The sequence below is a fragment of the Coffea eugenioides genome, chromosome 6 (genome assembly GCF_003713205.1).
Source record: "Coffea eugenioides isolate CCC68of chromosome 6, Ceug_1.0, whole genome shotgun sequence".
In the NCBI taxonomy this organism is placed as follows: domain Eukaryota; kingdom Viridiplantae; phylum Streptophyta; class Magnoliopsida; order Gentianales; family Rubiaceae; genus Coffea; species Coffea eugenioides.
The window spans coordinates 29,530,552-29,546,747 of record NC_040040.1 but is presented as its reverse complement, the minus strand read 5'-3'; the positions used below and the strand labels follow the sequence as shown (position 1 = coordinate 29,546,747).

General features: G+C 38.0%; 1 pseudogene; it reads left to right on the top strand.

Annotated features, from left to right (window-relative positions):
* Positions 1-15,291, top strand: part of LOC113774024 — a 44,811-nt pseudogene extending 29,520 nt beyond the window's left edge.
* The last annotated feature ends 905 nt before the right edge of the window (positions 15,292-16,196 follow it).

The following is a 16,196-nucleotide window of genomic DNA, read 5'->3' as shown; positions in this document are numbered from 1 at the left end:
CTCGTTTTGCTCAGCTTCCTTGCCCTTTAGCTTTTCCTTTACTCTCAAATTCCTTTCCCAGTTTCCTTCTCCTCTAGCTCTACCCGAAGCTTTCTTCTTTTTGTTCCCGTTCAAAGCCCGTTCCTTTCCACTCTCAAACTTGTTGATTCTCCTCCAGCTCTCTGCCCGTAAACCCTCATTTCTATTTTCTTTCTAGCTCTCCCCGCCGTCAAACTCTCTCGTTAGTTTCTTTTTCTAGCCGTCATCAGATTTCCTTCATCAGCCGTCTTCCCACAGCCCCTTGCTCTCGGTTTTCTCTCTTAGCCCTCTGTTCTCCTTGAACCCCAGCCGTCACCAGACTTCCCCGCTCCCTTTCTTTTGTTCCTTTCTGAAACCTCCTCCCCGTTCAATCCCCCTTGGCTGCGGCTTCTTTTTAGCCTTTTATATCAAGTGAGAAGCCCTACAAACCCTCTTTTGGATGGCTAGAAACCAACCTCCTCGAGCCCTTCTCCCTTGGCCATCCGATGGCCATTCTACGTGAAACAGCTTTTTTTTTTTTTCGAAAGAGTTAAGTAATAAACAAAATATAAGGAAAAATAACCACTGAAATAAATAAAAATGAGTAAAACTAGGCATAAAAAGATAAAAATGAAATGCTAATTTTTCTTTCTTTTTCCTTCTTTTTCCTTTTTTTTTCTTCTTCTTCTTTTCTTTTTTTTTCTTAAATAGCCCAAAACCCACAATCGGGTTTCCCCTTTTTTCATTTTTCATATTTTTTCCAAGAAAACATTGAATTTAAATCAAAACAACTAAATCATATTTTTTGAATGCTTTTTCCTTTTTTCGAGAAATTCTATGCTAAAACTTACAAATAAAAAACTAAAAATAACTAAAAAGTAAATAAAAACTAACACGACAAATAAAAATAATAAAAAAATAGTAAATGAAATTATTTTAAAAATTGGTGTCTACAGTTTGCCCCTCTTTGTCTGAGTTTCGAAAAAACTTGAGACAAAGAAATAGACACCAAATACTTACCTGCAAACTTGTCGACGACTGTTCATTTGTTGAAATGAGGACTGGCCCTCTTTGATGAGACTGACTTGGACGAAAAATTTAAAATCGGGACTGACCCGAGACAGGAAATTAAAAATCGGGATTGACCCGAATAAGAAATTTAAAAGCGGGACTGACCCGAACAAAATTTAAAATCGTGGGACTGGCCTGAACAAAATGAAAATCATGGGACTGACCCGAACAAAATTAAAATCATGGGACTGACCTGAATAAAATTTAAAATCATGGAACTGACCCGAATAAAGTTTAAAATCATGGGACTGGCCCGAACAAGAGATTTAAAATCATGGGACTGACCCGAATAAAATTTAAAATCATGATGCACACTAGTGGGACTAACCCATGTTTAATGGCAATGAAAATGAAATGCTCACTAGTGGGACTGACCCAACGGCTAGTGCCAGTCCCACCCATCGGCTAGTGGCAGAATAAAAGAAATGCGCACTAGTGGGACTGACCCATCGGCTAGTGGCAGAGTAAAAGAAATGCGCACTAGTGGGACTGATCTAACAGCTAGTGGCAAAATAAAGAAATGCGCTAGTGGGACCGACCCAACGGCTAGTGGCAATGCAAAATGAAATGCTAGTATGTACAAAGAGATTGTGTAAGACTTGCTCGAAAAATGATCCGAAAATTTGCCCCAGTGTGATGAATTGGTCAGTGGGATTAAACCCGAGCCTGCCTTGGTTGGCGGTACAAAATCCAAGCCAAACGTGAACTTTGTGATGTTGGCGGCACAGAATCCAGGCCCAACGTGAACTTTGCGATGTTGGCGGCATCAAGTCCAGGCCCAACGTGATTTTTGTGGAGTTGGCGGCACGTGATAGAGTGATGTTGGCGGCACCAAGTCCAGGCCCAACGTGATAAAGTGATGTTGGCGGCACCAAATCCAGGCCCAACGTGATTTTTGTGAATGGTCAGTGGGATAAGACCCAGTCCTGCCATCCAATTGGTCAAGAAATTGGATTTGATTTGTCAAGATACAAGAAATTAAATTTGATTTTCCAAGAAACAAAAATTTGAACTTGATTTGATTTTTGATTTGATTTTTCATCTTTTTTTTTTTTTGAATTTTTTCGAATTTTTGATATATGGGAGAATCTTTTCAAACAATGATTTGCCCAAATTTCAATTATTGTGTCACCGATCCTTCAATCTGCTTTATGGTATTATTTCTTTTTGCTCAAAACTTTGACTCAGCCCTCTTCCTCAGTTCAAACCATGAATATTCAGTTCTTGGACGACATCTCACAGTTTAAAATTTGCCCCAGTTGCGGTATTTGAAACGAGCATGGACCTGCAAAAGAAATAAACAAATAATGCCACCACCATCCGATCAATTCTTTCTTCAAGAAATGTGTAAACATGAGTACTTTGATGGTTTCCCCTTGATACTTCGAAAACTCAGTTTTGTTTTGTGATCTGATCAAATTCCATTGACTTCCAATGCTAATAAGGCCCTTGGTGTCCAGGGATTTTCGATAAATCAGGGGGGTTGCCATCTAATGAACTCAAAGAGATAAATAAGACCATGAAACTCATGAAAGAATATCTTATTTACACAACAAATGATGAAAATTTCTATAACATGAAAACAATCATTTATTTTTATTGAAAGAAAATTAATTTTAAAGAAATGAATCTATAAATTCGACAATTTGCGCTTAAAAAACCAAAGTATTCCGACTTCAAACAAAATGCCACGCTTGACCCTTTAGACATCATCCGCCCTGAGTTCAATGTCGACAACAGAAAAACCACAATACAAGGAGGAATCCCAAATGAACCGAATCACCAGCTTTCTAATTCCAACCTCACTTTTTCTTATGAAACTCTACCTTAGCGCTCTTTTAGGTTTTCACTAAGGCTATTCCCCCTTTTTTGTTTTTTCTTTTCTTTTCCTTTCTTTCTTTTCACTTTTTTTTTCTCTTTCTTTTCCTTTCTTCTTCTCTTTTCCTTTTCTTTTCAAATGTGCCCTTTTGGATTTTCACCTGATGAACAAATCTTGCCAATAGCCTTTATCAACTCAAAAAATGTGTTTTAAGAAATAATGGCATCAGTACGACAACCCCTTCCCTTACAAAATGAGTGAAAGCGTATTGACATCATTTGCCATGTGACTTAGAAAATTTCCTTAAAAGAGGTGATGCCAAGAATGGAAGCCAGGACTTTTGACTTTTGTAATGGGGTCTGGTGAGGTGCTAGGAAAGGTTAAGGCTTGAAGGCAGACTTCAAAAAGTGGTTTAAATGATCTGAGATCGCATTTTCATGTTAACCCTATTTTAGGCTTAAATCAGAATTTGTCCCAGTTTATTTTTAACTGAGGCATTCTTTTGTTCATTTCCTTTTTTTTTTCTCTTCTTTCAAAATTTTGAAAATTTGCCCCAGTTTATTTTTAACTGAGACATTCTTTTGTTCATTTCCTTTTCTTTCGACTTTCCTTCAAAAAATTGAATTTACCCCAATGTGGGGTTTTCTCTCTTTTCTTTTTCTTTCAAAACTACATTTGTCCCAGTGTGGGGTTTGCGATTCTCAGAGGTTGCCAAATGAAATAATCTATTCTGAAGGCTCAAAAGGGATAACTAGGGATAGAATGCTTGATCGGAAAAGAAGAGGGCCTGACTTTTATTCCGTTCCTTACAATAACTCTGAAAGGAAACTTTCATTAATGGAAAATTTCTCGCATGTATCTGAATTAACTGACTGAGAAAGACCCTTGTTCATCCATATCTGTGAAACATAGGTGGTCCGTGCGGACAAATCTCTTCCTTTTCTTTTCTCTTTTTTCTTTTCCTTTTTTCAAAATTGGAACCCAGGTAGAATCAAATTTCTCCAATTCGCGGTTCGCTTTCCCCTTTTCTTTTCTTTTTCAAAATTCCCCAATCTCCTTCCCCAATGTGGGGTGCGATCATATGTGCACTCGAAAAGAACCACCAATTTTTAGCTCAAATGAGGATGCAAGGGATAAATGGTGTTTAGGTTGTAGAAACGATGGCCAAAGTATCATTCTTACGCCTCATGACAACCAAGTAAACGAATTGCTCGTTGAGAATCCATTCCCTTTTGAAAATCTTCCCAATGTAGGGTAGTGATCATTAAGGCCCTTATTTGAAACGAAATTATTCTTTTAAAGGCTCAAATGGGAGAGCAAATGATAAAATGTGTATAGGTGGAGAAAAGAATGCTCGAAGTATCATTCCAAATTTTCCAACCAAATAAGAATAATGCACATTTTTGCTTTCACTTAGATGTGGATTGAACTGGATTAGACACAGTGAACATTTTCAAGCAAAGGTTGCCCCAATTTGCAATTTATCAATCAATGTGACTGATTTTTGTTTTGGGGTTAAGTGAAGGAGAAAGGCATCTCATGGGCCTTCTGAGTGACCTCTTTAAATTTTGAGCACTCTTATTGTGTAGCTCGGATCACCAATCTAGTGTACACAAGGATTTTAGAAAGCATACACTTGCGAATTTTCAGGCTGGAGGTTGAAAAAACTCTCACTTCGGTCTTATTTCTTAAAATTCATCATGAAATCTCTTAATGAGCTCAATAAAGAATGAAACGTACACGAGTATTATACAAAACAAATAATTGTCTGAACAAAAGCTTCATTATTGCCAATGTTTGAAAAATTTAAAAAGCAATACATATGAAAAACATTCTAAGGAACTCCTTTACACGTGTATACACATTTTTCCCTCTTAATAGCCCCCTTCTCCCTTTGAGCAATGAAATCTCTTAAATGTTTTACACGACCGCTTTCAGATGAATTTTCAAATTCACATTGCAGGGCCTGCCCAAGAATCAAGTAATACATGTAATTTTCAAACTTTATCATATCAGAATTGTTTTCACACTTTATTTCATGTTTTCACGTTTTATGAAATTTTTATGAATGCAGGGGAGGGGGAAAATAAAAGGAAAATACCCAGAGTTAGTAATCAAGACTATAAAATCGGTATGCATGTCCTATGGGGGAGCCCTTTTTGTGCCAAGGGTAGGCCTAGAATGATGTAATCCTCTGAGGTAGGCACGATACCATACCTGATGGATCTGATCAACTTATCGACATTTGATTAGAAAGTAATTTGGAAATTTTGGACCAATTGAACAGCGGGAGCTCTCCAACAAAATGAGGACAACTCCGAATGAATGATTGGTTTTGACTGGCACAAGAATTAATTTAACTTTGACGAGTTTGAAGAAATTTGAAATTTCCTAACACAGATCAAAACCCCAAGTTATCCAAATCAAATAAAAATGCAATGGGTGAACAACTAGGCGCTTCAATCTGAAATTTGACATTAAAACCCTAATTAATTGACTGGGTTGGATAAAATTGATAACTTATTCAAAAATTGACCGAATCACCTTAAAAAAGGGTAAAATGGTCAAATGCATTGAATGAAATTTGATTATTTATTCAAAATTGAATGGATAACCCTAAAAATGAATTAAACTAATCAAATGAATTGAATGAAGTCAATTGATCAAGCGGATCGAGTGAAATGATGATTTATTCAAAATCGACCGAATTGCCCTAAAATAGGTAAATTGGTCAAATGGATCGGAAAATTGACTAAATCACCCTAAAAAGGGTAAACTGGTCAAATGAAATTGAACGAATCTGATGATTTGAATTTATTCAAAATTGATTGAATTGACCTAAGAACGGGTAAACTAATCAAACGAATTGAATGAAATTGGTGATCTTATTCAAAAATCGACTAGATTGCCCTAAAATGGATAGACTAGTCAATGAATTCAAAATCGACTAGGTTACTCTAAAAATGAACAAATTGATAAAATGGACTGGATGAAATTGATGAATAACATGATTCAATGGACTGAATGGAATTGACGGCTTATTGCGATGCATTAGTCTATGAGCCTTCTAAAATCAAATTTTGGCCTCAGTTTATTTATCGTCTCAATAGCGAGGAATTACTTGTAAATTTCTTCAAACTAATGTCCTTCACGCAAGGGATTTTTACCAATCTTGATAAAAGGGCCAAGAAGTGATTATTAGACGCTCATATTCCAAAGATCGCTCCATGAAACTGATCGGATCCCACCTTACCTTGTGCACTACCCCTTTGGATGGTACAGAAAATATAAACGTGCAAGTTTCATTGGATTATGTATCCGAGACACAGGGCGGTTTATTCCTAGCACGGGATCGCCTAAATGGCATTCCCTTTCTAGGGTTTATGCATGATGCCATTTTATTAAAGTAGTAAAACATGCAATTTGAAATGAAATCATGACCTAAAAGGACCTTTTATACGTCAAGGTAGGTTTAGAATGCTATGCAATTATTGATCTATGAATGCAATACCAAAATCTTTAAACGTGCAATAACCTATCGACGAGGGCAGGTTCTAAAAGAAGGTCATGCCAGACCTCTTATTTGCTAGGGTTTGTGAATGCAATGGGGACACAAAACCAAGAAAAGTTAGTTCATCCAGATAAATACACATAACACATTGTAGCAGTGAAATCAACACAAAGAAATAAAGCAATAAAAGGGAGAAAGGGGTTGGACCCCTCCCCTTGTGAATAGTGTCCCTAATAGGGTAAGGCAGACGCTATCCTAGGTAAAACTATCATGGATGCATGAGGTTGGGGCTTACTAATGCATCTAGACTCGATAGGTTTTAGGTCCCCGAGCCTTCAGACTTAGAAACCAAAGGTCATCAATCCCAAGGTTCTTTGTCGGTGGCTCGAGCGATTCCCTAGACATTGCTACGCACACGTCGTGTCACGGCCACATGTCTGAGTGAATTTATCAAAAATTCTCAATCTTCGACTAAAAGCTAAAGGCTATTAACCCAAAGCTTAAAGTGGAAGATTAAGTGACCCCTTGGATCGTGCTACGCACACGTCGTGTCACGATCACACGTCCAAGTGAGTCGCCTAAAATCCTAACAGGGTGGAGTGACGTGACAAGCCACTAAAAGAAAAATAAAGGAGGGATAAATAATTAAAGCGTATGCACGTATGCTACTGCTCGTTTGGAGGGGAGGGATCGAGAACCATCGCGAGGCTCTAGGGTATGTCCCCCACCCAAATGCAATGCAAAGCGCGAGATAAAACAAGTACAACATACATCCAAACAACCAATCATACATACACAAGTGAGGGAATAGTTTGATACGCGCGCGAGGCAAAAGGCCCAAAAATAAAAAAATGCAACCCTAATATCCAAATGCTATACATAAAAAGGGTAGAAAAAGGAAAAGAATAGCTAAATCGAATGCTTGGACCCACTTAGGAAGTCCCCAGTGGAGTCACCAACTGTCGCGCCCCACTTTTTGAGGTGTGTGAAAGTAGTGTGTAGAATATGTATGTGAATGTGTGTGAAAATGAAAATAAAAGGCCGTGGGACTTAAAAATGTGACGATTTGGCCAAACAGAGTTCAAAAAGGATTTTTTGCATGGAAAATGGAGTCGCCACTTGGTATAGAGTTAGGGTGTACCAAGTCACCCAAAAATGAATTTTTTTGAAAAAGCAAAGTAAACAAATCCCTTTTTAAGAACTTTTAGGTCTACATAACCAAAGAAAGGGATCGGGGGTCACATTTGATAAGGGAGAAGGCAAAGGCAAAGCCTAAGGCACTCCCTTACCCTAGCCAAAGCTAGTTGCGTGATTTAGCCCTTCTTTTCCCAATTTTTCCACCCAAAGATATGCGTTGCATGTTGGATATGACTAATGGATATGAAAAGGAAATGCAATCCTAAATCTAAAATGTCTCTTACGAGGCTTTTTGGTCTCAACCACATGAGTTGTGGTGGCCAATAAGGAAAGTCCTCATAGAGGTCGCGAATGATGCAAATGAAGACTCAAATATGAGTGCAAGTGTGAAAATGTAAGAAAACGTGCATGTGTGTGAATGTAAGACAAGTGCATGTGTGCAAATTGGGAAAATAAAGGTGTTTGTGTGCAAAAGGATGAAAATATGATAGTAGATACATATAAGTGCAATTGGGTGCTGTCGCGCCCCACTTTTTGAGATGTGTGAAAGTAGTGTGTAGAATATGTATGTGAATGTGTGTGAAAATGAAAATAAAAGGCCGTGGGACTTAAAAATGCGACGATTTGGCCAAACAGAGTTCAAAAAGGGTTTTTTGCATGGAAAATGGAGTCGCCACTTGGTATAGAGTTAGGGTGTACCAAGTCACCCAAAAATGAATTTTTTTGAAAAAGCAAAGTAAACAAACCCCTTTTTAAGAACTTTTAGGTCTACGTAACCAAAGAAAGGGATCGGGGGTCACATTTGATAAGGGAGAAGGCAAAGGCATAGCCTAAGGCACTCCCTTATCCTAGCCGAAGCTAGTTGCGTGACTTAGCCCTTCTTTTCCCAATTTTTCCACCCAAAGATATGCGTTGCATGTTGGATATGACTAATGGATATGAAAAGGAAATGCAATCCTAAATCTAAAATGTCTCTTACGAGGCTTTTTGGTCCCAACCACATGAGTTGTGGTGGCCAATAAGGAAAGTCCTCATAGAGGTCGCGAATGATGCAAATGAAGACTCAAATATGAGTGCAATTGTGAAAATGTAAGAAAACGTGCATGTGTGCGAATGTAAGACAAGTGCATGTGTGCAAATTGGAAAAATAAAGGTGCTTGTGTGCAAGTGGATGAAAATATGATAGTAGATACATATAGGTGCGATTGGGTGCAATTTGTGAAGTGGAAAATAAATGATAAAAGAAGAAAAATGTGCAAACATGGCATGTGGATTGAGAAAAACATAAATAGTGAGAAAATGTAGATGAAAGAGTGAGGAAGTGATATGATAAGAATGAGAGTGCATGAATCTAGAGGAATGCATCAAGTCGGGTACGGGAATGACTCCTAATTTCACGACTTTAATTTTTCCTTTGATTAGAAGGAAGAACTAGCGTGCTAAGGCTATTTTGTAGCCACACTCGCTCGTTTCCCTTATCGAAAGGGGACTCTCAAGCAAATGTACCCTATAATTAGTATGAGGATGTAAAAACCTAAAATGAAGGGGAAAGGATTGGAGGAGCATGCCAAATGCTAAAAACTAAGAAAAATGCATGAAATGTAGTGAAACATGCAATTATGAACTAGCGAGGGAAATCCCTAAGGGTCTAGCGTTGGACTAGCCCATATCTATGAATTCCTACTAGCGTTGGACTAGTGGAAAACGGGACCATGAGCCACAACTAGCGTTGGACTAGTGTGGTGACGTACATTCATCCATCACATTCATCCATGGCTATAGAAAGCAAGTAGACATGCCAATCACCTATAAACACGTAGCACATAACACTTAGCATGCTCGACTAAATGCAAGAGCCTAGTAAAGCAAATTAACACGTAGTAACAAAAGCAAGCAATCAATCTAATGAGCCTATTGCATTTTGCTAACTAAAACAAAAGGGGAAGGGGAAAAATGGACAAAATTTCTCTCCAAGCCCTATCTATTACAAGCCAAGAGGTGTACACATACCCCATAAAAGAATAACTTAATAAAAGCAAAAGTAAATGAAATAAGTGAAAGGAATTAAGGAAAGGCAAGGAAGCAAAGTAGACATGCAATTCTCACTTAGCACGTTGGATCACATATGAGAGATAAAAAAAAAGGACAAAAGAAATTATACCTCCCCGTTTGTGCTCTAACGAAGTGAAATTACTAATTTACCCTCCAAAACAATAAAGTGGTCAGGGTACCAATTTAATTAAGAACGTTAAAGAAAATATGCAAAACACATGCTCACTTGGTCATAAAGCTCTTAAAATCACGAATTAAGTGCAATTAAACAAAACATGGTAATTAATTAAAGCAAACAAGCAATGGAGTTGTAAAATTAAAACTACTAAGGACCAAATTGAGGAGATTATTCAATTGATTGGGTCATAGTAGCATTAGTTAGAAGCCAAGGGGAGTAAAGTGCAATTTTTAGAAGTTGTTTTGCATGCAAATTCCTATGCAACTACGTAGAAAGCTTTCTGCACAAAACAAACAAATCAGCCGCATTTCTTTTGTGTTTCACTTTCAAACGCCAACTTCAAATTCAACTACATGCCTTAACCAAAGCTCCCTTAATCTAACATCCAAAACTTTAAACTAGACAGCAAAAACATAAATTTGACATCCCAAACCAGCAAAGACATAGGAGGAAATCATGCAAACATTGAAGAACGAAAGCTGCTACAACCGAAAGAGAAGTCTGCTGCATTTTCATTTACAAATGGATTCTAGACAGCTTTGAGTATAGCCATTTCATCTGTCCAACATTGAACTTAACTAGCAAAGCAAATAAACTTCTCATCCAACAAACCAAACATTGAAGGAAATTATACAAATGCTGGAGAATTTTATGCAAAATGATTCGACAGCAAGTCTGCGGCACAACAAAGACTTGGACAGCAAAAGCGCATGCCTAAAAGTGGAAAAATTGTGAGATTTTGCTGATTCTGCATGGTCAAGCAATGCTCACGAAATTGTGAATCCAAAAACTAGCAAAAGTCTTAGACCATTCAGTTAACATAATCTGGACAGGATTCTTAATGTGCCGAAAGAAGAAGAAACACGCAATAACAAGGGAAAACATGAAACCAGAATCTTTGAGAGCTAATCTTTGTTTCGTCTAATACAATTTTCCTTTTCAAGAACATCTAACAATTTCGACCAAACAACTGGAAACAAAATGTCACAAAACTTTCATTTCATCTTTGACAGCAAATTTCGATATCCAATGATTCAAAAGGACTCATGCAATGCTAGAAGACAGTTTGTGGCAACTTTTCCCTAATGCTTTCGGAGTTTTAACGAGTTCATGCACCAGTCATTGATAACACAAGAAGCAAACTCACATTTAATGAACATCTCAGTCATAAAAAATCCAAACAAAGGAAAATGACATGAGAATTGCAGGGCAAGGAAAATGAAATGGTTTTCTCAAATGCAACCCTAACGCAACTAACATCTCAGCCAACCAATCAAAGTCACGACATGAAGTTATGCAAATACTGGCAGTCTTTTAGGCAAAGAAAATTCGAAGGCTTTCTTATTCTCTACTGCAACTTCGCAGCTTATTCTCTGCATAAATCATCCATGAACTCCAATCCAAACAAGATAAAGCAACAACGATAACCTATCAACTAATACGCCTCAAGACATAAGCCATTAACATGCCCAACTCTGATGTAAAGCTATACGACAACAAAAAACATTCCAGCAGCCCTATACTTCATGCCAGAGATGACCCAAAACACGCACAGCAACCAGAGACGCAAGAGACTACAATCTATCAGCAAGACACTACAGGCGTCAACAAATTCTAGAAATTCTCCGTTCAAATGATGCAACTATCAGCCCCAAAATTGTCGGAGATCCCAGGAAATTCAGCTCAAACAAACACAGAAAACATGTATATTCCACCCTCATGAATAACCCAACAAGAAGAACTGCCATGAACCAAATCACGGAAAGAGGCTTCGAGAGTTTGAAGATAACTGAAATTTAAAGAGAAAACTTACAGTGCTTGTATTCTCCCTTGGTGAAGATCCGTGACTGATGTTGGCTTAATGAAATGATGACAGCTTCTCGTGAGGGTCAACAGTCCTAGTACCTTCTTCGTTCCTTGAGGAAGCAGTACTAGATCTCTCTTCCTTTCTCCTTGCTCCCTCGTTTTGCTCAGCTTCCTTGCCCTTTAGCTTTTCCTTTACTCTCAAATTCCTTTCCCAGTTTCCTTCTCCTCTAGCTCTACCCGAAGCTTTCTTCTTTTTGTTCCCGTTCAAAGCCCGTTCCTTTCCACTCTCAAACTTGTTGATTCTCCTCCAGCTCTCTGCCCGTAAACCCTCATTTCTATTTTCTTTCTAGCTCTCCCCGCCGTCAAACTCTCTCGTTAGTTTCTTTTTCTAGCCGTCATCAGATTTCCTTCATCAGCCGTCTTCCCACAGCCCCTTGCTCTCGGTTTTCTCTCTTAGCCCTCTGTTCTCCTTGAACCCCAGCCGTCACCAGACTTCCCCGCTCCCTTTCTTTTGTTCCTTTCTGAAACCTCCTCCCCGTTCAATCCCCCTTGGCTGCGGCTTCTTTTTAGCCTTTTATATCAAGTGAGAAGCCCTACAAACCCTCTTTTGGATGGCTAGAAACCAACCTCCTCGAGCCCTTCTCCCTTGGCCATCCGATGGCCATTCTACGTGAAACAGCTTTTTTTTTTTTTCGAAAGAGTTAAGTAATAAACAAAATATAAGGAAAAATAACCACTGAAATAAATAAAAATGAGTAAAACTAGGCATAAAAAGATAAAAATGAAATGCTAATTTTTCTTTCTTTTTCCTTCTTTTTCCTTTTTTCTTTTTTTTTCTTAAATAGCCCAAAACCCGCAATCAGGTTTCCCCTTTTTTCATTTTTCATATTTTTCCCAAGAAAACATTGAATTTAAAACAAAACAACTAAATCATATTTTTTGAATGCTTTTTCCTTTTTCCGAGAAATTCTATGCTAAAACTTACAAACTAAAAATAACTAAAAAGTAAATAAAAACTAACACGGCAAATAAAAATAATAAAAAAATAGTAGATGAAATTATTCTAAAAATTTGGTGTCTACAGGTGCAATTTGTGAGACAGAAAATAAATGATAAAAGAAGAAAAATGTGCAAACATGGCATGTGGATTGAGAAAAATGTAAGTGTGAGAAAATGTGGATGAAAGAGTGAGGAAGTGATATGATAAGAATGAGAGTGCATGAACCTAGAGGAATGCATCAAGTCGGGTACGGGAATGACTCCTAACTTCATGACTTTAATCTTCCCTTTGATTAGAAGGAAGAACTAGCGTGCTAAGGCTATTTTGTAGCCACACTCGCTCGTTTCCCTTATCTAAAGGGGACTCTCAAGCAAATGTACCCTATAACTAGTATGGAGATGTAAAAAGCCTAGAATGAAAGGGAAAGGGTTGGAGGGGCATGCCAAATGCTAGAAAACTAAGAAAAATGCATGAAATGTAGTGAAACATGCAAGTATGAACTAGCGAGGGAAATCCCTAAGGGTCTAGCGTTGGACTAGCCCATATCTATGAATTCCTACTAGCGTTGGACTAGTGGAAAACGGGACCATGAGCCACAACTAGCGTTGGACTAGTGTGGTGTCGTGCATTCATCCATCACATTCATCTATGACTATAGAAAGCAAGTAGACATGCCAATCACCTATAAGCACGTAGCACATAACACTTAGCATACTCGACTAAATGCAAGAGCCTAATAAAGAAAATTAACACGTAGCAACAAAAGCAAGCAATCAATCTAATGAGCCTATTGCATTTTGCTAACTAAAACAAAAAGAGGGAGGGGAAAATGGACAAAAATGCTCGCCAGGCCCTATCTATTACAAGCCAAGAGGTGTACACATACCCCATAAAGAATAACTTAAATAAAAAGCAAAAGAAAAATGAAATAAATGAAAGGAATTAAGGAAAGGCAAGGGAAGCAAGTAAACATGCAATTCTCACTTAGCACGTTGGATCACATAGGAGAAACGAAAATCAAGGAGATAGAGGTTACCTCCCTCGCAATTGGGCCCCAATGAATTGAAATCACTTATTTGCCCTCAAAAATACAAAGAAAAGGTCAAGGTACCAATTTATTTGGGAAAATTAAAGAGAGTAGGTAAACACAAGCTCACTTGGACACAAAGTTCTTAAACTCATGCATTAAGTGCAATCTAAACAAAGCATGGTAATTTATTGAAGCAAACAAGCAATTGAGTTGAAAGATTGAAGCTGCCAAGGACCAAATTGAGGGGATTATTCAATTGATTGGGTCATAATAGCATTAGTTAGAAGCCAAGGGGTCAAAATGAAATTATTGAAAGCTGTTTTTGCATGCAAAACATGCAAAAGCCACGAATCATCAAGTTTTCCGCAACAAAAAACATCTGGTAGCTTAGGAAGCTTTCTTCTGCAATTTTAAGCTTTCAAACGTAAACTTCATGCAAGACTTCAAGCAAAAATCTAGCAAAGGCTATCACTCAATCGCCATTTAACAGCAAGACACTATGATTAACGCAAACCAATCATAAACACTGAACCAAAATGATCAAATGAACAACCAAATGGAAAGCATATGCTGCGGCAGCAAAAGAAAAACCAGCCTTGTGAGTTTCTTAAATGAAACTTCATCACTCAATAAAAAGGCCTATAATGAAGCCACTCAAATGGATTCTGCCATTTCGACAACCAAAATCTAATGCAAGACTTCAAATTATCCCTGAAGATTCAGTCCAAGCAACGGGATACAAATGCAACAAAAGAAAGAGTGACACTTGCGACAATTTCCAGCCATGCTGTTCGGCATTGTTGTTGCTGCGTTTCATTTACTTTAACCGAACTATGTTTGTATGCAAGAATTCAAACAGACTTATACTAGTTCAACAACTAAGCTCAACCACAAAGGCTCCAACCCATTGTCATTACCATTCCCCAAACATAATCATCTGTCTCCAGGAGATATGATCAAAACAAACAAGCATGAAATGCAGCAAAGCAACAAAACAGATTCATCCAACCCCAATCGAGATTCAGCAACAGCGCAAGGAAATATAAACGTTTACTGACCCTAACTCAGAACTTCGAGAAAACATTATAAGGCCCAACCACAACAGCAAGCAAGGTGCTAAGAATAAAATGGAAAGGAGAACAGCAAGAAAACAGCAACAAGGCACTGCCGCACGTACACAGCTGGAAGAAACATCAATCAGAATTGCCCAAAGTTATACGCCATTTTCTGGATTTGCTTGTTCAAATGCACCAAAATCAGCCATAAACATCGAACGAAAGCTTCATGGATTCATCATATATCCCCCAAACTACCATCCCTGAAACCTAGGTCTAATCCCCATGCATTCCTTAACCATAAATCAAACAAGAACAAATAGAAAAATCCAAACTTTGCAGGAAATCATGACTGAAATACCTTGGTGAAGATTTTGCCGGTGGTGATGGAGTGCACGGCAGTAGAAGGAGAGTAGCAGCAGAAATGACAGCGCCACCACTTCAGCCAATGTCGACGATGAGATCCTCTGGGGTTGCGGCTGCTCTGTGTTTTCCTTTTCCTTCCGGTCGCTACTACCGAAACTCTCTTCCCCGTCACTGCCCGAGGTCCGCTGCTCTGCTTCTTTCAGCTGCCAGTCCTCTAATTTTCCAGCCGTCCCAAGCCTCTCTCGCGGTTTCTTCGACTTCAGCCTTAACACACTCTTTTCTCCAGAGTTTTCATCCGCCGTTTTTTCCCTTTTCTTTTCCTTTCTCGCTTCCTGCCCTCTCTCGGTCTCAACTCTCTCAAAGCCCTCAGTTTTTCAGCCCTCAGTTTTTCCCAGTTCTCTGTTTCTTGCTCTCTCTCCAGAACCCTCGTAGCTTTTTTCCTTTCTCTACAGCCGTCCACTCAAAACTTCCTTCGGCTGCGGTTCCTTTTTCTTTTTATATGGGGGAACCCCAACCCTAAACCCTCGGCCATCTCTTCTAAAATTGCAGCCAAAGGGCTGCCCGAGTCCTTCCTTACAAGCTGCGAAAATACGCAGCATGCATGCCGCGGGTCTTTTTTTTTTTATAATAATTTAACACAATATAAATAACTAATTAAGAAAAATAACTAATGAAGAAAGATTGAATAAAATGAGCGGAACTAGGCATAAAAAGATAAAAATGAAATGCTAATTTTTCTTTCTTTTCCCTTCTTTTTTCCCTTTTTTCTTCTTTTTTTCTTAAATAGCCCAAAACCCGCAATCGGGTTTCCCCCTTTTTCATTTTTCATATTTTTCCCAAGAAAACATTGAATTTAAATCAAAACAACTAAAGCATAATTTTTGAATGCTTTTCTTTTTCCCGAGAAATTCTATGCTAAAGCTTAAAATAATAAAATAAAAAACTAAAAACTAAAAACTAAAAAGTGAATAAACCTAGCACGACAAATAAAAAGTAAATGAAATTACACTGAAATTTTAGTGTCTACAGTTAGTTAATTAATTAATTAAATAATTAGGTAGTTAATTAGTTAATTAGTCTAACATGCAAATAGTTTGTTAGTTTCGGACAGACAACAGCTTTAGTTAATTAGTTAATTAGATAATTAGTTAATTAGTTAATTAGATAAATAGAA